At 36.6% G+C, this 25039-nt stretch overlaps 1 protein-coding gene across 2 annotated transcripts in view; it reads right to left on the bottom strand.

Moving 5' to 3' along the window:
• Window positions 1-25039, bottom strand: part of STK26 (serine/threonine kinase 26) — a 70757-nt gene that overhangs the window by 31709 nt on the left and 14009 nt on the right. Inside the window, exon 1 of one of the 2 annotated variants that reach the window (XM_082377927.1) lies at window positions 10535-10841. The exons of the other annotated variant lie outside the window; for it this stretch is intronic. The gene's annotated coding sequence lies outside the window, so the exon portion shown is untranslated. Of the gene's footprint in view, window positions 1-10534; window positions 10842-25039 lie in introns of those variants that run through there. 2 annotated transcript variants of the gene reach the window in all.

Raw genomic sequence — 25039 nt, 5'->3', positions numbered from 1 at the left:
CAAAGATGTCACAAAGAAAGAAAACTACAGGCCAATATCACTGATGAACATAGATGCAAAAATCCTCAACAAAATACTAGCAAACAGAATCCAACAGCACATTAAAAGGATCATACACTATGATCAAGTGGGGTTTATCCCAGGAATGCAAGGATTCTTCAATATACGCAAATCAATCAATGTGATACACCATATTAACAAATTGAAGGAGAAAAACCATATGATCATCTCAATAGATGCAGAGAAAGCTTTCGACAAAATTCAACACCCATTTATGATTAAAAAAAAACCCTCCAGAAAGCAGGCAAAGAGGGAACTTTCTTCACCATAATAAAGGCCATATATGACAAACCCACAGCAAACATCATCCTCAATGGTGAAAAGCTGAAACCATTTCCACTAAGATCAGGAATAAGACAAGGTTGCCCACTCTCACCACTATTATTCAACATAGTTTTGGAAGTTTTAGCCACAGAAATCAGAGAAGAAAAAGAAATAAAAGGAATAAAAATTGGAAAAGAAGAAGTAAAACTGTCACTGTTTGCAGATGATATGACACTATACATAGAGAATCCTAAAGATGCCACCAGAAAACTACTAGAGCTAATCAATGAATTTGATAAAGTAGCAGGATACAAAATTAATGCACAGAAATCTCTGGCATTCCTATACACTAATGATGAAAAATCTGAAAGAGAAATTAAGGAAACTCTCCATTTACCATTGCAACAAAAAGAATAAAATACCTAGGAATAAACCTACCTAAGGAGACAAAAGACCTGTATGCAGAAAACTATAAGACACTGATGAAAGAAATTAAAGATGATACAAACAGATGGAGAGATATCTCATGTCCTTGGATTGGAAGAATCAACATTGTGAAAATGACTCTACTACCCAAAGCAATCCACAGATTCAATGCAATCCCTATCAAATTACCACTGGCATTTTACACAGAACTAGAACAAAAAATTTCACAATTTGTATGGAAACACAAAAGACCCCGAATAGCCAAAGCAATCTTGAGAAAGAAAAATGGAGCTGGAGGAATCAGGTTCCCTGACTTCAGACTAAACTACAAAGCTACAGTAATCAAGACAGTATGGTACTGGCACAAAAACAGAAATATAGATCAATGGAACAGGATAGAAAGCCCAGAGATAAACCTATGCACATATGGTCACCTTATCTTTGATAAAGGAGGCAAGAATATACAGTGGAGAAAAGACAGCCTCTTCAATAAATGGTGCCAGGAAAACTGGACAGCTACATGTAAAAGAATGAAATTAGAACACTCCCTAACACCATACATAAAAATAAACTCAAAATGGATTAAAGACCTAAAGGTAAGGCCAGACACTATAAAACTCTTAGAGGAAAACATAGGCAGAACACTCCATGACAAAAATCACAGCAAGATCCTTTCTGACCCACCTCCTAGAGAAATGGAAATAAAAACAAAAATAAACAAGTGGGACCAAATGAAATTTAAAGGCTTTTGCACAGCAAAGGAGACCATAAACAAGACGAAAAGACAACCCTCAGAATGGGAGAAAATATTTGCAAATGAAGCAACTGACAAAGGATTAATCTCCAAAACATACAAGCAACTCATGCAGCTCAATATCAAGAAATCAACCCAATGCAAAAATGTGCAGAAAACCTAAATAGACATTTCTCTAAAGAAGATACACAGATTGCCAACAAACACATGAAAGAATGCTCAACAGCATTAATCATTAGAGAAATGCAAATCAAAGCTACAATGAGATATCATCTCACACAGGTCAGAATGGCCATCATCAAAAAATCTACAAACAATAAATGCTGGAGAGGGTGTGGAGAAAAGGGAATCCTCTTGCATTGTTGGTGGGAGTGTAAATTGATACAGCCACTATGGAGAACAGTATGGAGGTTCCTTAAAAAACTAAAACTAGAACTACCATACGCCCAGCAATCCCACTACTGGGCACATACCCTGAGAAAACCGTAATTCAAAAAGAGTCATGTACCAAAATGTTCATTGCAGCTCTATTTACAATAGCCAGGACATGGAAGCAACCTACGTGTCCATCGACAGATGAATGGATAAAGAAGATGTGGCACATATATACAATGGATTATTACTCAGACATAAAAAGAAAGGAAATTTAGTTATTTGTAGTGAGGTGGATGGACCTAGAGTCTGTCATTCAGAGTGAAATAAGTGAGAAAGAGAAAAACAAATTCTGCATGCTAACCCATATATATGGAATCTGAAAAAAAAATGGTTCTAAAGAACCTAGGGGCAGGACAGGAATAAAGACTCAGACCTAGAGCATGGACTTGAGGACACATGGAGGGGGAGGGGTAAGCTTGGACGAAGTGAGAGAGTGGCATGTACTTATATATACTACCAAATGTAAAATAGATAGCTAGTGGCAAGCAGCCGCATAGCACAGGGAGGTCAGCTCAGTGCTCTGTGACCACCTAGAGGGGTGGGATAGGGAGGGTGGGAGGGAGATGCAAGAGGGAGGAGAATGAAGATATACGTATATGTATAGCTGATTCACTTTGTTATAAAGCAGAAACTAACACACCATTGTAAAGCAATTATACTCCAATAAAGTGTTAAAAAAATCTATTGGAAGCAGCAAATGCAGTTCTAAGAGGCAAGTTTACAGTGATAAAGGCCTTCCTCAAGAAAAAAAAAAATCTCAAACAGCCTAACCTACAATCTAAAGGAATAGAAATAGAACTAACAAAGCTGACATCAGCAGAAAGAAGGAAATAATAAAGATCACAGAAGAAATAAATAAAATAGAGCCTAAGTAACAACAGAAAAAAATAAATGAAACTAAGACTTGCTGTTTTGAAAAGATAAACGAAACTGATAAACGTCTACTAAGAGGAAAAGAGGACCCCAATAAAACGAAATACAAAAGGAAAGAGGAGAAATTACAAGTGATACCACAGAGGTACAACAAATCATAAGAGAGTACTACCAACAGTTATATGCCAATAAATTGCATATCTAGAAGAAACGTACAAATTTCTAGAAACATGCAACCCGCAAAGGCTGAATTAAGAAGAAACAGAGAATTTACAGATTGATCACTACTAGTGTAACTGAATTTGTAATAAGAAAAACTCCCAGCAAACAAAAATCCAGGATTGGATGGCTTCACAAGGTAATTCTACCAAACATATAAAGAAGAGCTAATACCTATCCTTCATAAACTATTCCAAAAAATTGAAGAGGATGGAACACTCCCAAATTCATTCTGCAAGGTCACCACTACTGTGATACCAAAACCATACAAAAACACTATAAGAAAAGAAAATTTTAGGCCAATATCGTTGATGAATATAGATTCAAAAATCCTCAACAAAATATTAGCAAACCAAATACAACACTTAAAATGATCATACACCGAGGGGATTAACCAAGATGGCGGAGTAGAAGGACGTGCTCTCACTCCCTCTTGCGAGAGCACCAGAATCACAACTGGCTGCTGGACAATCATTGACAGGAAGACCCTGGACTTCACCAAGGAGGATACCCCACGTCCAAGGACAGAGGAGAAGCCACAGTGAGATGGCAGGAGGGGCGCAATCAGAGTAAAATCAAATCCCATAACTGCTGGGTGGGTGACTCACAGACTGGCAAACACTTATACCACAGAAGTCCACCCACTGCAGTGAAGGTTCTGAGCCCCACGTCAGGCTTCTCAACCTGGGGGTCCGGCAACGGGAGGAGGAATTCCTAGAGAATCAGACTTTGAAGCCTAGTGGGAATTGATTGCAGGACTTCGACAGGACTGGGGGAAACAGAGACCCCACTCTTGGAGGGCACACACAAAGTAGTGTGCGCATCAGGACCCAGGGGAAGGAGCAGTGACCCTGGGGGAGACTGAACCAGACCTACCTGCTGGTGTTGGGGGGTCTCCCGCAGAGGCGGGGGGTGGCTCTGTTTTACCGTGGGGACAAGGACACTGGCAGCGGAGGTTCTGGGAAGTGCTCCTTGGCGTGAGCCCTCCCAGAGTCTGCCATTAACCCCATCAAAGAGCCCAGGTAGGCTCCAGTGTTGGGTTGCCTCAGGCAAAACAACCAACAGGGAGGGAACCCAGTCCCACCCATCAACAGTCAAGTGGATTAAAGTTTTACTGAGCTCTGACCACCACAGCAACAGTCAGCTCTACCCACCACCAGAGCCTCCCATCAAGCCTCTTAGATAGCCTCAACCACCAGAGGGCAGACAGCAGAAGCAAGAAAAACTACAATCCTGCAGCTTGTGGACCAAAAACCACAGTTACAGAAAGATAGACAAGATGAAAAGGCAGAGGGCTATGTACCAGATGAAGGAACAAGAAAAAACCCTAGAAAAACAACTAAATGAAGTGGAGATAGGCAACCTTCCAGAAAAAGAATTCAGAATAATGATAGTGAAGATGATCCAGGAGCTCAGAATAAGAATGGAGGCAAAGATTGAGAAGATGCAAGAAATGATTAACAAAGACCTAGAAGAATTAAAGAACAAACAAACAGAGATGACCAATACAATAACTGAAATGAAAACTACACTAGAAGGAATCAATAGCAGAATAACTGAGGCAGAAGAACAGATAAGTGACCTGGAAGACAGAATGGTGGAATTCACTGCTGTGGAACAGACTAAAGAAAAAAGAATGAAAAGAAATGAAGACAGCCTAAGAGACCTCTGGGACAACATTAAACGCAACAACATTCGCATTATAGGGGTCCCAGAGGGGGAAGAGAGAGAGAAAGGACCAGAGAAAATATTTGAAGAGATTATAGTCGAAAACTTCCCTAACATTGGAAAGGAAATAGCCACCAAAGTCCAGGACGCGCAGAGAGTCCCATACAGGATAAACCCAAGGAGAAACACGCCAAGACACATAGTAATCAAAGTGGCAAAAATTAAAGACAAAGAAAAATTATTGAAAGCAGCAAGGGAAAAATGACAAATAACATACAAGGGAACTCCCATAAGGTTAACAGCTGATTTCTCAGCAGAAACTCTGCAAGCCAGAAGGGAGTGGCATGATATACTTAAAGTGATGAAAGGGAAGAACCTACAACCAAGATTACTCTACCTGGCAAGGATCTCATTTAGATTTGATGGAGAAATCAAAAGCTTTACAGACAAGCAAAAGCTAAGAGAATTCAGCACCACCAAACCAGCTCTACAACAAATGCTAAAGGAACTTCTCTAAGTGGGAAACACAAGAGAAGAAAAGGACCTACAAAAACAAACCCAAAACAATTAAGAAAATGGTCATAGGAACATACATATCAATAATTACCTTAAACGTGAATGGATTAAATGCCCCAACCAAAAGACACAGACTGGCTGAATGGATACAAAAACAAGACCCATATATATGCTGTCTACAAGACACCCACTTTAGACCTAGGGACACATACAGACTGAAAGTGAGGGGATGGAAAAAGATATTCCATGCAAATGGAAATCAAAAGAAAGCTGGAGTAGCTATACTCATATCAGATAAAATAGACTTTAAAATAAAGACTGTTACAAGAGACAAGGAAGGACACTACATAATGATCAAGGGATCAATCCAAGAAGAAGATATAACAATTATAAATATATATACACCCAAGATAGGAGCACCTCAATACATAAGGCAACTGCTAACAGCTATAAAAGAGGAAATTGACAGTAATACAATCATAGTGGGGGACTTTGACACCTCACTTACACCAATGGACAGATCATCCAAAATGAAAATAAATAAGGAAACAGAAGCTTTAAATGACACAATAGACCAGATAGATTTAATTGATATATATAGGACATTCCATCCAAAAACAGCAGATTACACGTTCTTCTCAAGTGCGCACGGAACATTCTCCAGGATAGATCACATCTTGGGTCACAAATCAAGCCTCAGTACATTTAAGAAAATTGAAATCATATCAAGCATCTTTTCTGACCACAACGCTACGAGATTAGAAATCAATTACAGGGAAAAAAACGTAAAAAAGACAAACACATGGAGGCTAAACAATACGTTACTAAATAACCAAGAGATCACTGAAGAAATCAAAGACAAAATCAAAAAATACCTAGAGACAAATGACAATGAAAACACGACGACCCAAAACCTATGGGATGCAGCAAAAGCAGTTCTAAGAGGGAAGTTTATAGCTATACAAGCCTACCTAAAGAAACAAGAAAAATCTCAAGTAAACAATCTAACCTTACACCTAAAGAAACTAGAGAAAGAATAACAAACAAAACCCAAAGTTAGCAGAAGGAAAGAAATCATAAAGATCAGAGCAGAAATAAATGAAATAGAAACAAAGAAAACAATAGCAAAGATCAATAAAACTAAAAGCTGGTTCTTTGAGAAGATAAACAAAATTGATAAGCCATTAGCCAGACTCATCAAGAAAAAGAGGGAGAGGACTCAAATCAATAAAATCAGAAATGAAAAAGAAGAAGTTACAACAGACACCGCAGAAATACAAAGCATCCTAAGAGACTACTACAAGCAACTTTATGCCAATAAAATGGACAACCTGGAAGAAATGGACAAATTTTTAGAAAGGTATAACCTTCCAAGACTGAACCAGGAAGAAACAGAAAATATGAACAGACCAATCACAAGTAATGAAATTGAAACTGTGATTAAAAATCTTCCAACAAACAAAAGTCCAGGACCAGATGGCTTTACAAGTGAATTCTATCAAACATTTAGAGAAGAGCTAACACCTATCCTTCTCAAACTCTTCCAAAAAATTGCAGAGGAAGGAACACTCCCAAACTCATTCTATGAGGCCACCATCACCCTGATACCAAAACCAGACAAAGACACTACAAAAAAAGAAAATTACAGACCAATATCACTGATGAATATAGATGCAAAAATCCTCAACAAAATACTAGCAAACAGAATCCAACAACACATTAAAAGGATCATACACCACGATCAAGTGGGATTTATCCCAGGGATGCAAGGATTCTTCAACATACGCAAATCAATCAATGTGATACACCATATTAACAAATTGAAGGAGAAAAACAATATGATCATCTCAATAGATGCATAAAAAGCTTTTGACAAAATTCAACACCCATTTATGATAAAAACTCTCCAGAAAGTGGGCATAGAGGGAACCTACCTCAACATAATAAAGGCCATATATGACAAACCCACAGCAAACATCATTCTCAATGGTGAAAAAGTGAAAGCATTTCCTCTAAGATCAGGAACGAGACAAGGATGTCCACTCTCACCACTATTATTCAACATAGTTCTGGAAGTCCTAGCCATGGCAATCAGAGAAGAAAAAGAAATAAAAGGAATTCAAATTGGAAAAGAAGAAGTAAAACTGTCACTGTTTGCGGATGACATACATAGAGAATCCTAAAACTGCTACCAGAAAACTGCTAGAGCTAATTAATGAATATGGTAAAGGTGCAGGATACAAAATTAATGCACAGAAATCTCTTGCATTCCTATACACTAATGATGAAAAATCTGAAAGAGAAATTATGGAAACACTCCCATTTACCATTGCAACAAAAAGAATAAAATACCTAGGAATAAACCTACCTAGGGAGACAAAAGACCTGTATGCAGAAAAGTATAAGACACTGATGAAAGAAATTAAAGATGATACGAACAGATGGAGAGATATACCATGTTCTTGGATTGGAAGAATCAACATTGTGAAAATGAGTATACTACCCAAAGCAATCTACAGATTCAATGCAATCCCTATCAAATTACCAATGGCATTTTTTACAGAGCTAGAACAAATCATCTTAAAATTTGTATTGAGACACAAAAGACCCCGAATAGCCAAAGCAGTCTTGAGGGGAAAAAATGGAGCTGGAGGAATCAGACTCCCTGACTTCAGACTATACTACAAAGCTACAGTAATCAAGACAATATGGTACTGGCACAAAAAGAGAAACATAGATCAATGGAACAAGATAGAAAGCCCAGAGATTAACCCACGCGCCTATGGTCAACTAATCTATGACAAAGGAGGCAAAGATATACAATGGAGAAAAGACAGTCTCTTCAATAAGTGGTGCTGGGAAAACTGGACAGCTACATGTAAAAGAATGAAATTAGAATACTCCCTAACACCATACACAAAAATAAACTCAAAATGGATTAGAGACCTAAATATAAGACTGGACACTATAAAACTCTTAGAGGAAAACATAGGAAGAACACTCTTTGACATAAATCGCAGCAAGATCTTTTCTGATCCACCTCCTAGAGTAATGGAAATAAAAACAAAAATAAACAAATGGGACCTAATGAAACTTCAAAGCTTTTGCACAGCAAAGGAAACCATAAACAAGACGAAAAGACAACCCTCCGAATGGGAGAAAATATTTGCAAACGAATCAACAGACAAAGGATTAATCTCCAAAATATATAAACAGCTCATTCAGCTCAATATTAAGGAAACAAACACCCCAATCCAAAAATGGGCAGAAGACCTAAATAGACATTTCTCCAAAGAAGACATACAGATGGCCACGAAGCACATGAAAAGATGCTCAACATCACTAATTATTAGAGAAATGCAAATCAAAACTACAATGAGGTATCACCTCACTCCTGTTAGAATGGGCATCATCAGAAAATCTACAAACAACAAATGCTGGAGAGGGTGTGGAGAAAAGGGAACCCTCTTGCACTGTTGGTGAGAATGTAAATTGATACAGCCACTATGGAGAACAGTATGGAGGTTCCTTAAAAAACTAAAAATAGAACTGCCATATGACCCAGCAATCCCACTACTGGGCATATACCCAGAGAAAACCGTAATTCAAAAAGACACATGCACCCTAATGTTCATTGCAGCACTATTTACAATAGCCAGGTCATGGAAGCAACCTAAATGCCCATCAACAGACGAATGGATAAAGAAGATGTGGTACATATATACAATGGAATATTACTCAGCCATAAAAAGGAACGAAATTGAGTCATTTGTTGAGAAGTGGATGGATCTAGAGACTGTCATACAGAGTGAAGTAAGTCAGAAAGAGAAAAACAAATATCGTATATTAATGCATGTATGTGGAACCTAGAAAAATGGTACAGATGAGCCGGTTTGCAGGGCAGAAGTTGAGACACAGATGTAGAGAATGGACATATGGACACCAAGGGGGGAAAACTGCGGTGGGGTGGGGATGGTGGTGTGCTGAATTGGGCGATTGGGATTGACATGTATACACTGATGTGTATAAAATTGATGCCTAATAAGAACCTGCAGTATAAACAAACAAACAAACAAAACAACTAATACTAAACTTTCATTGGGTTATTTGTATGGAAATATGTTAATATAAATGTTTCAGACATTACATGAAATTTCTAAAAATCTTATATTTGTATTTGTATGGAAATATGTATGGAAATATGTTAATATAAATGTTTCAGACATTACATGAAATTTCTAAAAATCTTATATGTTCTGGTATAATGTTCTAAGTAATAATCCTAGTTATTACTTTAAAATGTATATCTCAGAAATAACTAATTTTCTTGTCAACTGCATTATTATGAACTTTCATCAAATCTTTAACTGTGGTCATTTTTAAGTCTTTTGTCATTTACAGACAGTTCTGGGTGTACTCTGATGCTTTTGCAAATATGTTCTTATAAAAGGGTTTCATCTTCAAGAAATTCATGGAAAAGACTCTGACAAGTACAGGTTTCTGGTAACTGACTGTACTGCTGAACTGAATGAATAAGCATTTTCAGAACTCTAATGAAAAACTGATGAACTCATAAAAGTGCTAACAAAAGATCAAGACGAAAAAAAAAATTAATTACATGGGACTGAGTGAACTGATGAGGATGAGTATAATTTTTGTGACTTTCTGTCTGAATTATTAAAAAAAAAATCCCACAAGGACTCAGAGGCAAAGAATATACAAATCAATTTTCACTGCAAAGTAAAGGAGCTGTTACAGTGGAGGATTACTGGACTGAATGTCAATATTATGACATAGTATGAATGTGTTTCATGTTTGGTAATTGCAATCATTGTTGCTTTTGTTGTGGTCATCCATGTACAATGCTTGGTGTCAGTCTATTTATCTCTTATAAAAAATAAAATACAGTATGTGTGTGTGAAAAAAAAAATGATCATACACCATGATCAATCGGGATTTATTCCAGGGATGCAAGATTGGTTCAATATTTGCAAATCAATCACTGTAATATACCACACTAACAATAGTAAGGATAAAAATCAAATAATCATCTCAATAGATGCAGAAAAAGCTTTTGACAAAGTTCAACATCCATTCATAATAAATACTCTCATCAAATTTGGTACAGAGGGAACACATATCAACATAATAAAGGTCATTTATGACAAACCCACAGGTAAAATCATACTCAATGGTAAAAATCTGAACATCTTTCCTCCAAAATCAGGAACAAGACTAGGATGCCCACTCTCACCACTTTTTTTTTTTAATGTCACATGGCCATATGGTTTTTTAAAAACATTTATTTATTTTATGTACTTTTTTTTTTTTGGCTGTGTGGGGTCTTCGTTGTGGCACACAGGCTTCTCTCCAGTTGTGGCGTGCGGGTTTTCTCTCTCTAGTTGTGGTGTGTAGGCTCCAGAGCACGTGGACTCTGTAGTGTGCAGGCACACGGGCTCTCTCGTTGAGGTGCGCCAGCTCAGTAGTTGTGGCACACGGGCTTAATTGCCCCGTGGCATTTGGGATCTTAGTTCCCCAGCCAGGGATCGAACCCACATCCCCTGCATTGGAAGGCAGATTCTTTACCACTGGACCACCAGGGAAGTCCCTCTCACCACTTCTAACATAGTATTGGAAGTCCTAGCCACAGCAATCAGATAAGAAAAAGAAATAAAAGGCATCTAAATTGGAAGGAAAGAAGTAAAAACTGTTACTACAATATTTGCAGATGACATGATACTTTATGTAGAAAACCCTAAAGTCTCCACCAAAAAAAAATAAATAAATAACATAGTTAAGTTACAGGATACAAAATTATATACAGAAATCTGTTGCTTTCTATACACTACTAATGAACTATCAAAAAAATAAATTAAAGAAGCAATACCACTTAAAACTGCATCAAAAAGAATAAAATACCTAGTAACAAATTTAACCTAGGAGGTGAAGCTCCTATACTCTAAAAACTATAAAACATTGATAAAGGAAACTGAAGATGATACAAAGAAATGGAAAGATATCCTGTGTCATGGACTGGAAGAATTGCTATTGTTAAAATGTCTATATTACCCAAAGCAATCTATAGATTTAATGCAATCCCTATCAAAATATCCATGACTTTTTTTTTTATAGAACTAGAACAATTAATCCTAAAATTTATATGGAACCACGAAAGACCCTGAATAGCCAAAACAATCTTGAGAAAAAAGAGCAAAGCTGGAGTATCATGCTCCCTGACTTCAGACTGTACTACAAATCTACAGTAATCAAAACAGTATGGTACTGGAATAAAAACAGACACACAAGTCAATGGAAAAGAATAGAGGGCCCAGAAATAAACCCACACATTTATGGTCAATTTGACAAAGGAGACAAAAATATACAATGGAAAATAGATAGTTTCTTCAATAAGTGGTGCTGGAAAATTGGACAGCTACATGTAAAAGAATGAAATTAGAAAATTTTTCTCACACCACATACAAAAATAAACTTGAAAGGGATTAAATACTTAAATGTAAGACTGGAAACTATAAAACTCCCAGAAGAAAACAAACATAGCAGATCATTCTTTGACATAAGTCATAGTATTTTTTTTAGATCTGTCTCGTCAGGCAAAGGCAATAAAAGCAAAAATAAACAAATGGGACGTAATTAAATTTAAAAGCTTTAGCACAGCAAAGGAAACCATTGATAAAACGAACAGGTAATCTACTGAGTGGGAGAAAATATTTGTAAATGATATAACTGATAAGGGGTTAATATCCAAAATATATAAACAGCTCATCAACTCAATATCAAAAAAACAAACAACCTGATTTAAAAATGGGGAAAGGACCTGAATATACATTTTTCCAAAGAAGACATACAGATGGCCAGCAGGCGCATGAAAAGATGCTCAACACCACTAATCATCTGGGAAATGCGAATCAAAACCACAATGAGATATTACCTCACACCTGTCAGTATGGCTATCATCAAAAAGACCACAAATAACAAATGTTGGCGAGGACGTTAAGAAAATGGAACCCTTGTACACTGTTGGTGGGAATGTAAATTGGTGCAACCACTATGGCAAACAGTTTGGAGGTTCTTCAAAACACTAAAAATAGAACTACCATATGATCCAGCAATCCCACTCCTGGGTATATATCCGAAGATAATGAAAACATTAATTGAAAAAGATATATGTACCCCAAAGTTCAGAGAAGCATTACTTAAAATAGCCAAAATATGGAAACAACCCAAGTGTCCATCAATAGATGAACGGATAAAGAAGATGTGGTATATGTATCCAATGGAATATTACTCAGCCATCAAAAAGAATGAAGTTTTGCCATTTGCAACAACATGGCTGGACCTGGAAATGGATGGACTTAGTGAAATAAGTCAGAGAAAGATGAACAGTGTATGTTATCACTTATATGTGAAATCTAAAATATAAAACAAATAAATATATATAACAAAACAGAAATAAGCTCACAGATATAGAGAACAAACTAGTGGTTACCAGTGGTGAGAGGGGCTGGGGAGGGTCAAGATAAGGGTAGGGGATTAAGAGGTACAAACTACTATGTATAAGCAACAAGGATATATTGTATAGTTCAGGGAATTATAGCCATTATTTTGTAATAACTTTAAATGAAGTATAGTCTATAAAAATATTGAATCACTATGTTGTACACCTGAAACTATTATAATATTATAAATCAACTATAATTTTAAAAAAGGAAAAGAACAGGAAAGTCAGGGGCAGATGGAAGAAGGTTTCTTGTATACTTAAATCACAGAATTAGAGGGCTGGAAGAACTCTCTTAAAGGGTTCCTAAGTACTCTCCAGTCCTGGCTACACATTAGAATCACCAGTACATCTCTTAAAATGCAGATACGTAGGCCTCATCCCAAAACTACTGATTCAGAATCTCTGAGACTAGGGCCCATGAATCAGTATTTGTTTAAAAAAGTACTCCAAACTATTTTTTATCTAGTCATTTTGGCACCAGTCTTAAAATCAGCATTTAGGAACCACTGAGCAGACAGATCTGAAATTTGAATCCTTCATTATAGGGAACTCATTATCCTTATTTTTCCCAGGCAAGCATGTGGCTCTCTTCTAACTCTACACACTAAAAGTGGACATCTTGGAGATTAAAATAAAACCAAGAGGACTTTGGTATTTACACATACATACCTATATTTTAAAAATTAAGTCCTGCTATACTTGTTCTAAGGACACCTCGAATAAGACTGTACATGTAACATTTATCCAAACTCATGCAACATATCCCATACTCCTTATGTATGTATTCTTGAATAATTTTTACCCAATACAGTCTATGTAATAATAGGGTATATAATAAGTTGTGATGTATTTGATGACCATTTTGAGTTAACAGTCAATATTGACAAAGAGTAAAAGTTTAGGTCTAGTTAGCTTCTAGAAAATGGGTACAGACTGTGGAGGGGGGCGTGTAGGGGCAAAAAAATTTTTCCTCAGCCCTCTTAGGGTCTCTGCCTAGGTTTGAAACTTAAACTAAGACAGATGAACAGAAGAAAAGAATATAATTTAATAAAAGTTTTACATGACACTGGAACCTCCATAAGGAAATGAAGACTGAAAGAAATGGTTAAACCTGTGTGTTTTTATGCTAAGTTTGATGAAGAGTGGAACGTCGCGGAAAGAGTGATTGGGCAAAGAGTACGAGCTAAATACAGCAAACTGTGGGAAACTTAGCAACGCCTGTTTGTTCCGATTCTTTTTGGCGTCACCTTGTCTTTGGAGATAAGGATGCTCCTTTCCTCTGGGTATAGGGAGAGCACCTCTCAAATGAGGGTTTTCTGACCTGCTTCAAGGCAGCAGTGTGGGGGAGGTCTTTCTCAAACTTCTTCAACTTAAAACATTCAAGATGCCAAAGTGCTATATTTTGGGGTTAGTGTGTCCTGAACCCCATCAGGGGACATTAGGAATAGGTGATTAGAAGAAACAAGAAAATTGTAGGCCAAATTAGAATTAGTCTTGGGGTTCTAGCAGTATGAAGACCTGGAAAGCCAAAGGTAGGAAAGAACCAAAGATAAAGAATCTAGTTTCTTTGAATCTGAGGTAGCTCTGTAAGCCCTCTAGTCTGGAACTGAAAGTGAAAACATAAGAGATTCAGGAAAAAGAAGATAGATTTCTCAGAGGTTTTTACCAAAAAGGGTTGAGTTCAGGTGAAAGAACCTTCAAAAACCGAGAACCAAAGTAAGCAAGGCTGACCTCAAACTAGGTTTTGCACTTGCCTCCCAACCTTAGTAAAATCCATACTATGAGTGCTCTTGACTATAAAATACTTTTTGCACTTTACAAAGAATGATCTGTGTATAGGCCTATCAGTGACTCACTAATGAGGAGGGGCACACAGGAAATTATGAGCAAAGAATGTGCTAATGCTATCAAGGCTTAGAAAGGAATATCTCTTACTCATTCCAGCCTCTCAAGTGGTAACAACCAGAAGCGATCTGCAATGAACTCAGGATGCCCTGACAATCACAGAGAGTAACTAAAAACATTAGCTTAACAATGTACTAAAAACTAGAGATATACCCAGGTAGCTACCTCTTTAAATTGCTCAGATTAGTTCTCCTAAGTTAAAGAGGAAATATTTTTCTAGATTACTTCCACGTCTGTACTATTACATGTCATTTAACAATATAGAATGCATAGAAATATAAGTCTTTCTCTAGTGGTTCCATAGGCCTCAAATTCAATTCGTTTTATTATGGTATGTTAAGATTTTTCAATTGCCCTATGAACACGGCCTCAAAAGTCTGTTGCGTGCTTCCTAATCAAGATATTGCCAGAAGAAAAAAGGGAAAGATTAAAAATCAACAGCCATCTACCCCTTAGCACTACTTGCGTTCAATACCACAGGACACTATCTGTCTTTTTAAAGTGCTATATATGATCTAAGCACAATTGACTTCTCTCTGGATAGAACCATAACAGTCATAGGCTTTTAGAGCTGGAAGGAAATGGTCATTTACTGCAACTCCTCATCACCATCGTCAGCAACAAGCATTTATTGTTTGCCTGCTGTGTCCTAGGTTAATACCACCAAACAGAAGCTGCAAAATTTAAGGCCATTTATGTCAAAATGATGGTAGATGTAGGGAGAGGTTAAAAAGGGAAGCAGAAATCCTGGAATTAAAATAATTATAGAATCTCTGAGATGAACAGGAATTTAGCAAGGAATGAATTTAGCAGGATAAAAGGAATTTAGATTGATCCAGAATGTATTTTTACAGGGAGAAAAACTGTAGTCTAGAGAGGTTACAAATTGTTCAGTGATATAAGGCAATTAACTAGTGGCAAAGCTCAAACTTGAGCCCAAGTATACTGACTCCTAAGTCTAAGGTTCTTTCACTACAGCTTGTAACCTAAACTATACCCTTTTGCTATAAAACCAAAATTATTTTCCACCATGAACAGATCACACAACTATCCAATGTCTACATACTAATATCCCTACATTTAAAGAAATTGAAAAAAAAGAATTTGAAAAAAATTTAAACTTAGAAGAATTTGAAAAAACTTAAAATAGGACTTTCCTATTCTTTGAATACGATTTCTTATAATTTTTGAACCACTATGCAATTGACTGATCCCTGTATATATGCACAATTACCAAACAGTTCATATTAGAGTCTTACAGTATGTAATCTTGACTTTCTGACAAGGTTACTATACTTGGACCATTTTTTCCATGTCAATAACTAGACTGGATCGGGCTAGCCTCTAAAGTGTGGGAGGCAAGGTAGCAACGGTATTCTATACCATGATTCCCATAGGACCCAATGTCCGGAAGCCAACAGCTCCAATTCCAGCTTTATCAGTGATTTATTGTAGACTTCAGTAACCATTAACACTAAGGTTTTCAGTTCTGTTCAGAAAAGAGACCCTCAAATTGATGAAATTATCCAAGAATAAAGACAATACTTTTGTGCTAGGTTTTATATAGGCATAGAATTGTTCAAATGACCATGTGAATACTCAGATTACTTTAATAATGAGAAGGATAAAGCAAACTCCTCATAAATTTTTCTAAATTTTTGAAGAATGTGATGTTAGCAGAGTATTTCTCTACCTTACCTCAGGTTCATATTACAAGTATCTGATGAAATTTTACGGAATTCTTAAGAGACCTCTGTGATTTATATTTATGAAATAAAATATTTAGCTTCACTATATTTTGCATATAACAGAATAAGAACTAAGATCAAAATTAAGTATGTCTGTATGTGTTTCAAATTAACCAAGAAGAATTGAGCTTAAAGTCAAATCTCTTGAGGTGGTCAGTCGTTTGAGTTTGTATTTCCATGTTTGTGAGAGCTCAAAATACTTGTATAAAGAAAATGTTCTTAGTTAACCTATTTTTATTGAATACCCACATCTCTCAAAGGTAATTATAACTTGCTTTTGCAACATAAAGTAGAAGTCAAATTATTTGATTTTATGTACATAATGACATAAATGAAATGTAGTCAGAGATATAGTTAAAACAACCCTGGGCTTCCTTGTGGTCTTCAGACAGCATTTTCTAAACTCACAGTTGAGTCCTTGTCTTTACTCACCCACTTAAAAGGCAGTTTAAAGATGGATGAGGCAGCAACAAGGCAGCCCTGGTCTTAATAGCAAAGCATAAAGTCAACAATTTAAACTTTCAGCAATACTGTGCACAGCAACAAGAAAAATGTGTTCATAAGGCAAAAATAAAATTAAATTTTTTAGTACTTTTTCATCTTCCCTTTATTTTCCTGTTCTTTGGGTTTTTTTTTAATTTATTTATTTTTGCCTGCGTTGGGTCTTCGTTGCTGTGCGCAGGCTTTCTCTCTAGTTGAGGCGAGGGGGGGCTACTCTTTGTTGCGGTGCGTGGGCTTCTCATTTCAGTGGCTTCTCTGGTTGCGGAGCACGGGCTCTAGGCATGCGGGCTTCAGTAGTTGTGGCTCGTGGGCTCTAGAGCACAGGCTCAGTAGTTGTGGCGCCGGGGCTTAGTTGCTCCGCGGCATGTGGGATCTTCCTGGACTGGGGCTCAAACCCGTGTTCCCTGCATCGGCAGGCTGATTCTTAACCACTGCGCCACCAGGGAAGCCCTATTATTCCTGTTTTTAGATGCATCTCATTAGCAAAAATACTTAGAATGCAAATATTTTAGTAAAGGATAACTCTGTTGAAATTATTACAAAAGATTTTGACATAGCTGTTTGAAGAGTTTCACCTGATTAATAATTTTGAGTCTACTTCATCTTTAAGAACAAAAGAAAAATTGATAATATTCCTTCATCTTAATTCCTCCTACTCAAGAGAAGATAAGAGAAGAGCTTCCTCTGCCCCCTAAGTTGCATTCTTCTTTTTACCCAACCTCAGATCAGAGGAAAAGAACAATGAAGTAAGCGGGACACATTCTGGGATGTGAAGAATGCAATTCTTTACATAAGTTTGTAAGACAGTCCAATGTACAATCGGGTAAAGAAGAATGAAACATTTCTTTGATTCTATTGTCACTTTACCACATGCCACATTTTTCTCAAGAAAACTGAACTACAGAAAGACTGAGAAGAAATTTAATTATATAGCTTCCTCCATCTTAGAAATCCTCAAGCAAGAAACAAAGTCATAACAGGCAGCACTTTTATTAGCTCCATTTCCCAGATCTTTAAATTCCTATTATTTTAATTGAGAGTAGAAATATATTATTTTGTTCAGCCAGGTAAATCATCTTTGGATCTAAGACTTCTTAAATTAAAGGAAATAACTAATTTTGTCTTTTTGATTAACTCTCTGGGAGCTGAATTTCCCTTAAACCTTTAATTATATCCATAGGTAAAGGGAAGGAAACATCCTGCAAACAATCACGTTCTTCTTTCAATAACCAAAAGTCAAGGCTATCATCACAATAAATGCTGGATGCAGATTCCATTGCATCATTTAGCTCATTTCTCTCTGACCTCACAGCCATTCCAAAGGAAAAAAGGAGATCTGGTTTCTTATAAGTATTACAGAGGTAAACAGCAGAGAGGTCAGGCAAAATTGGCATAATTTTGCTTATCCCAGAAATTACCAGAAATCAGTGATTAAATGTCAGCTTCACCATCTGTATAATGAGGGAGAGAGGTGGGCTCAGGGAACTGTTAAGTCCCTTACTGTTCTGACACTGTGAATTAGTGAGGTATTAGAAGCCAAATCCCTTTGTTCCCCTCCTTCTATCACTAGCAGTTGCCAACTCTAGTTTTGAAGCAATCATTAAGGTAAGGGATGAACTGGCACTGGCCACACGGCCAACTCTACAGTGGTATACAGTGGCTCAAATGAAAAGTATATACTATCCCATTGTTCCAGTAAGAAATTCAGAATTAGAGTAGGCGGCATTCAAGTTCCAACTCTCTGATACTATAATGAAGCAGGCTCAGAAGCCAAGGATGGATGGATAAAGAGTAGCAGAGTGAACTACAATCCAGACTGACCTCTGGCCCCTCACACTGGCCATGCCCCATTATACGTGAGTGACTGCTCCAAGGAAGTCAAGGGGAGCCAGGAGTTCAGCTCATACAGGACCTAAGGTTATATTCATCTTCCTCTTCTTTTAATTGTAAATTCATTCAGAAAGTAAAGTGGCATGCAGAAACTAATGCAGTTATATTTGCCCATATACAGAACTAGAACATCCAACAAAACTAAAGGCCCAAAGGGAAAATTTCAGGGATATCTTACCGTATCTCAAACCCAATGCTTCAGTAAGTAGTAGCTTAGACGTACAAACAAATGCAATGTTCCATTGGGGCACAATTCTACTTTCTTATGTTTGAGCCTTTAGGCCATGCCATTTTCGCAGTCAACAACACCCTATGGCTCCTCTGGAAATCCGCATCTCTAATTAAAACAAACAAACAAAAAACCACCTTCCGAACTCCCCAGGGGAACCTGATCACCCAAACAAAATCAATTGTTTCACCTTCTGCCCTCCCACAGCCCTTTGCTTGAGCCTCCATTACAGCACGCATTTCATTATTTTTGCATTCTCTTTCATTGCCATGACTTTTCTATTGCTATTTTCTAATGAGTAAGCTCATTGAGGTTGGGGCTCTATCTCACTAAGCACCAGGTACCCTCACAGCACCCAGTACAGTACTTCGTATACTGTGGCTCTTGAATGTTTTTAGGATGCTTACCTGGGCGCCCTCCTAAGATGAAATCTTTGGCATGAGGTTATCCTTCCATTTGCAATTTGAGTTCTGACTTTCAGTACAAGGAAGATTACATTCAATAAACTGAAGGATGTTAAAATAGGTATGAGATTCTAAGTCAATCCCTATTCTCACATGTGATTGACATAATAAAAACTTTCCAAAGTGACAACTTTGAGTTTTTTCTTTTCTACCGGGGAGCTCTTTGGGTTGCAAAACAGCAATTCGTGAAATAATATGGAGCTATACTCAAAGGAGAGTTGGTAGGAACCATACACAAAAGGATGTACCTCAGTGGCATATGGAAATCTGATTCTGGAAGCACATCTGTAATCACTATTAAACAGAGCCACATGACTACTGTATGTCCTAGAGAGTCTCGCATGATGTCATACACTGATGCAAAGATTAGAGGCCACAGTCTGTGTATCACTCTGCCGAACATTTCTTTTAATTTAGTTGGGCTGAACACATATAGAAATGCACAATTCAATCAAGGATCGGGTTTAACCATAAACATTAAGGTTAAAGTTAAAGGGATTATTACTGACTAGACAGGACATTATATAAATATGGCTTGGGATTGATAACAAGCTCTAACTATAAAATACTAATTTGGAAAGAGGACAAGGCTATACAATGAGAGGAAGACAAAGATTCTGCTAATGTATAAATGATAAAACAGGCCATTATTTAATCAAACCCACACAGGGCACTTTAACATGATGGACACTGAGAGCCTCATTTTATGCTATCCATACTGGAGGCAAAATTAAAGGATGCCATTCTAGCACTTTCAGAAATAAACACCTTTGGATAGAATCTAAGGCAGAGGCCCCTTATAGCAAATATCAAACTATCATGGATAATGTTATGGTGAATCTTCAACACACTTATTTAAATGCATTGGATTAAAACAAAATTGATTTGCTCACTGTCTATCTTCCTTCTCGATGTGGAACTCCAATTAAAATCAATAGGTTTGAAGCTTGTAAGCACAGCACTAAATTATTAACACCATGAGTTCTTTCAGAAAATTAACACTGAAAAAGTGGAATTTTACATAGACTTACCTTTTCATTCTTCATGAGAAAGTGGTTGCAGTATAATTTCCTTCCAACATTTCCCTCTTTAATCAAATCTATACTTTGAACGAATTTAATCAAATAATATTTGCAAGGAGTTACCCAATGGAATCTTAGGACTAAGGAAATTTATCTCTTGGGTCCTGCTGGCTTTAACATTCTTTGATCCCAAGAAAATGATACCGATGGCATGATGTGTCAATAGCAAACAATTTTAATCTTGGCAAACCCTAAGAATGGAGCAGAGAGGAGATTATAGAATGCTCTAAAAGAATGCTCTCTAATTTTTCAACAATCCATTTCCCACTTTTCATTTCCCCAAAGTGAAAAATATCATCACAATGTGTGCTTATGTGTGTGTATGGGTGCATGGCTAAAAGAATAATGTTTATTATTTTTTATGCCCTATCTACTTCTTTAAAAGAATTGGAGCAGTGCATTAATAAATAGGAATACACTCAGAAACTAAGTAAAGTGGGATGTGTATGTGTAACAGCTGTACCTGAAACCCTAAGCTAAGAAGAACTACTACAAGTGAGCATAAGTTAGTTCTTTGCCCCGCATCACGATACACTCAACATATATGAGAAATTAGCTCGCATCAACAAATTTGTTACATTAACAAAACAGGGGCTGGATTTCAACATCCTCACTGATGAGGATTTTATCATCAGTATCCCCTTTCCTTTGCACAGGGAGTACCAGTTCATTTGAAAAAAAAAGTCCTAAATATTGCCATATTTCCATTTTCCCAAAGAATTTCAGCTTAGAGAACTCTTCTTCTCTTTATTATAAATTAATCTCTGCTCAGAGTTCATCAGCTTTTCCTGAACTAAAGTTTCTCAAACCCATCTCCATCCTACCCTACACCCCACTGTCAATAACATTTGTGAATGTTCTAATCCTTATCCCTAAAGGTACAGATTCATCAGTTTTTAAGCCCCATTGATCTGTGCTGACATTGCTGAAATCTATTCATGTCATCAAAGCACAATATTAGAAAAATTAAATTTTCAAATAAAGGGGAAAATGCTACTGAAATTATGAGATACCTACTAATATGAGTTGAATTTTTTAATCTTTAAGAAATACCATTATAAACATAAGGCTGTTTACATGTTCTCCATAAAACCATGGCTAAGGTAATATATTTTAGTAGTTGAACTATATGGTCCTGTTCACTTTGCAATCAGCTTAACGAAACTGTCATTCTCCAATAAGGATAATCAACATCCAGTACCAAATCTGAATACATGTACAAAATCTGATTTTTTTCCTCCAAAAAATATGCTATACAATCTGTTTAGAAACTTTAAAGGACCATAGGATTTTAGAACTGGAAGTGATCTTTATAAAATACTTGGCGGTTTTGATTTTATAATGAGTGATTTCTAGCTGAGGATGGGGTAGGGTGGGGCAATGACAAACAAGTAACCTCAGGATGCAGACAAATGGCAAAGTTCCTTAATTAGTTTTTGAATTGCCATAACGAAAATAATCTTGATGAGCAATTCAAAGTAATTAGAATGCTTTGAACAGTATGCTACCCAAAAAGATCTGTGATCTACAACTTGAGCTGACTGGTACCCTATCATTTTACAGTCCTAACCAGAGATAAAGTACCATTCACCAAACAAATCTTTATGGCCCTCCCCAAAAGGACCCACAGAAGATTTTGAAAGACACAACCTTAGAAGTCCATTTGTCTTTTCTTGTCTTGCCTAATTTCATTCCCTTCCTTTCTTTCCCTTCTTCCCACCCAGTCTTAAAGCCAGCTCAGCCATCCAGTGATGCCTTTCCTGACCATCTCAGAAGCCTCACTTGACTCATCCATCCTAGGAATTTCTGATCAGGTTAGTAGGGAGCCACTGAAAGCTTCTAGCAGATGAGTGAAAAATAAAGTCTGTGTTTCAGGTAGTTTCATTATTTCTGCACGTTGCCTTGGAAAGTTGTCAACACAACTTTCCAAGTGTATTTAGTGACAGAGGCCAGAATGGCATGATAAAAGAAGGGATGATGTCTGACATTTCCCAAGAAAAAAACACTGCTAGAACTTCATGATTAACTAAATATGGAGATAAAGGAAATCAGCAGCAAATTACAAATAATGCCTGCTGGTCTTTTTCTCCCTTGATAATTTTGTGATTGACCAATATATGTTTTATGGCTGATGGCACCTCCCCTACTAAATCAAGTAGTTAAGTGGCATTTGGTAGAGCCTGATTACTTCATATGCTGTGATCTAATAATTTTAATGCAGTTTTGATTAAGTACTATTCTCCTTACTGCTGACAAGGTACCTGAGATGTTAATTGTAGGGTGAAGACACTTATTCAGTACAAGGAGGAAACAAATGTGATTATATCTGACACCTAATACTCTCTATTCACTTTCCTTCTCTAATAGATATAGCCCCTTAATTTAAAATAGTGATAAAAGCAATCAGTGCCCTCCCTCATAGTCCTATAAAATTCAATCACTTTTATTTTCTTGCTATAGAAACTAAGAAAAATATTAAAATATATTTGTATATACATACACATAATTTATCATTCATTTTTGTTACCAACAGAACTTTCTATATCACTCAACCATTAAAATTTTTGTCTAGAAAACAAATAAAAATGTATTTCCCTATTAACTATGATCTGGAGTCTTTCCTTGAATTAAGCATTACGATAATGGGACCAATATACAAGCCAGTTACCTCAAGAAGAGAAACTTTCCTATTATCTTACTGTATACCTAATCCCAGAGAAAATACTATAAAATGCTTCCTTTTTTTAGATCAGCAATTCTCAATGAGGTTCCATGCCCTAAGACAGGGTTTGGCAAACTTCTTCTGCAAAGGGCCACATAGTAAATGTCTTAAAGGCTTTGTGGGCCAGGTATAGTCTGTGGTCTCTGTCACATATTCTTTTTTAACAACTCTTTAAAATGTAAAAAAAAAATTTTTTTTTAGCTTTCAGGCTACACACAGACTGCAGGCAGGATTTGGCCCTTGGCTCTAGTTTGTCAACTGCTGCTCTAAGGAATCTACTGTGTGTAATAAACTCCTCTCTAGTGCATCTAGAATGGTTTTAGTTGTGTCCTTCTTGGGAGAATTGAGAAAACATTAACTCATACCATTGTCTCTGTTTTGTGGTGCAGAATGACAATTGCAATTGAGAAAGGCTGCATTAGATTAACAAAACTCCAAAAACACTACTGGAAGAAGGTGATCATTATTATTTTTTAAAAATACAGGCATTCAAAAATATTTACAAGGGAGAGGGGAAAATCCAAAATTTCAAGGAAACTTCCTTTTGTACAAAACATAAGCCAAACATTATAGCCTTACTACCTCTTAGTAGAAAATTAATTACACATAGTAGAAAAGTAATTACACATTAATTGCCTCAGTAGAAAATTAATTACATCCAATTCAAAATTTGCTTGGAATGAATACATGATCTCTTATCTTTTATAAATAATAGCCTAGTCCAGACTCCTAAGCAGAATCCCCAAAGCTCACAGTTTTACATTTGAGGAGATGTGTGCAGGCATTATTTCACAGCATAAAGGAAGAGAATACACTACATTCTTCATTCTAGTAATTAGGAGAAGACAATTTAGTGTCCTACTAGGAAAAAAGAATTAAATTCTCAAACTCTGGAATCACTTGGCCATATTAAATAAGAATATTCTTTTACAATATATGAATCATCTTTTGAGTTAAAGGGTTTTTTTAAAAATCATCTAAAACTGTGCTTTATCTTTCAATCAGGATCATACTTACACTATGACTGCACGACACACTGTCATTAAAGAATAACACACAAGAGTAATCAAATTAAATTGCTTTGGGTTATACAGATTGACTCTCCCAAAAAACCCAGGCATGTGGATGGACAATGGGAGAAAGCTGTCTCTATCCTGGAAAGTGGGGAGGGGGCTGCAATCCCTGGGCAAAATACAATGTTGTTGCTGGTTTTATCCAAGTATGAAGACATTTATACCTTTTAAACTATTGGAAAGTTAAAAGCCAACAATAGAATAATGTAGTATTTGGTATCCATAAGTCTTCTTAGAAAAAAGTAATTGGACTACATACTTCTCTAGAACTCTTCTCCCAGCCAAGATATAAATCAAGTGGTGCTAAAAAGTGATTAAGCAAACTTATTTTAAAGTAAATCTGAGATGCTACACAGCCTTGAAATGCTCCAAAAAACTGTTTTAATCATTCCCTGAGGGAGAATTTTAAGGCCAGAACCTACTGGAAAAGTAACAATCATATTAATTCCAGTCATTTGGAAGAAAGATTTCTTCTCTTTAGCCTCCCCTTCCCCATCCCCAAATAACAGTCCAAATTAGTCAAATATAATCCAGTGATAATCTGGCACTTTTCCTTGTTAATGAAAAGTATTCATTTTGCCTACAGAGGGAAAAAAAGGCCACCCAAAATGACTCCAAGTGTCTAGAAACAATTTATTGGTGCAGTACACACGCCACCAAAATTGCACATCTTAAACAGAAAAGCAGCTGA

The sequence above is a fragment of the Balaenoptera borealis genome (assembly GCF_965194805.1).
Source record: "Balaenoptera borealis genome assembly, chromosome: X".
NCBI lineage: Eukaryota > Metazoa > Chordata > Mammalia > Artiodactyla > Balaenopteridae > Balaenoptera > Balaenoptera borealis.
The sequence above is the reverse complement of the archived record's forward strand: the minus strand, read 5'-3'. Positions and strand labels throughout refer to the sequence as shown.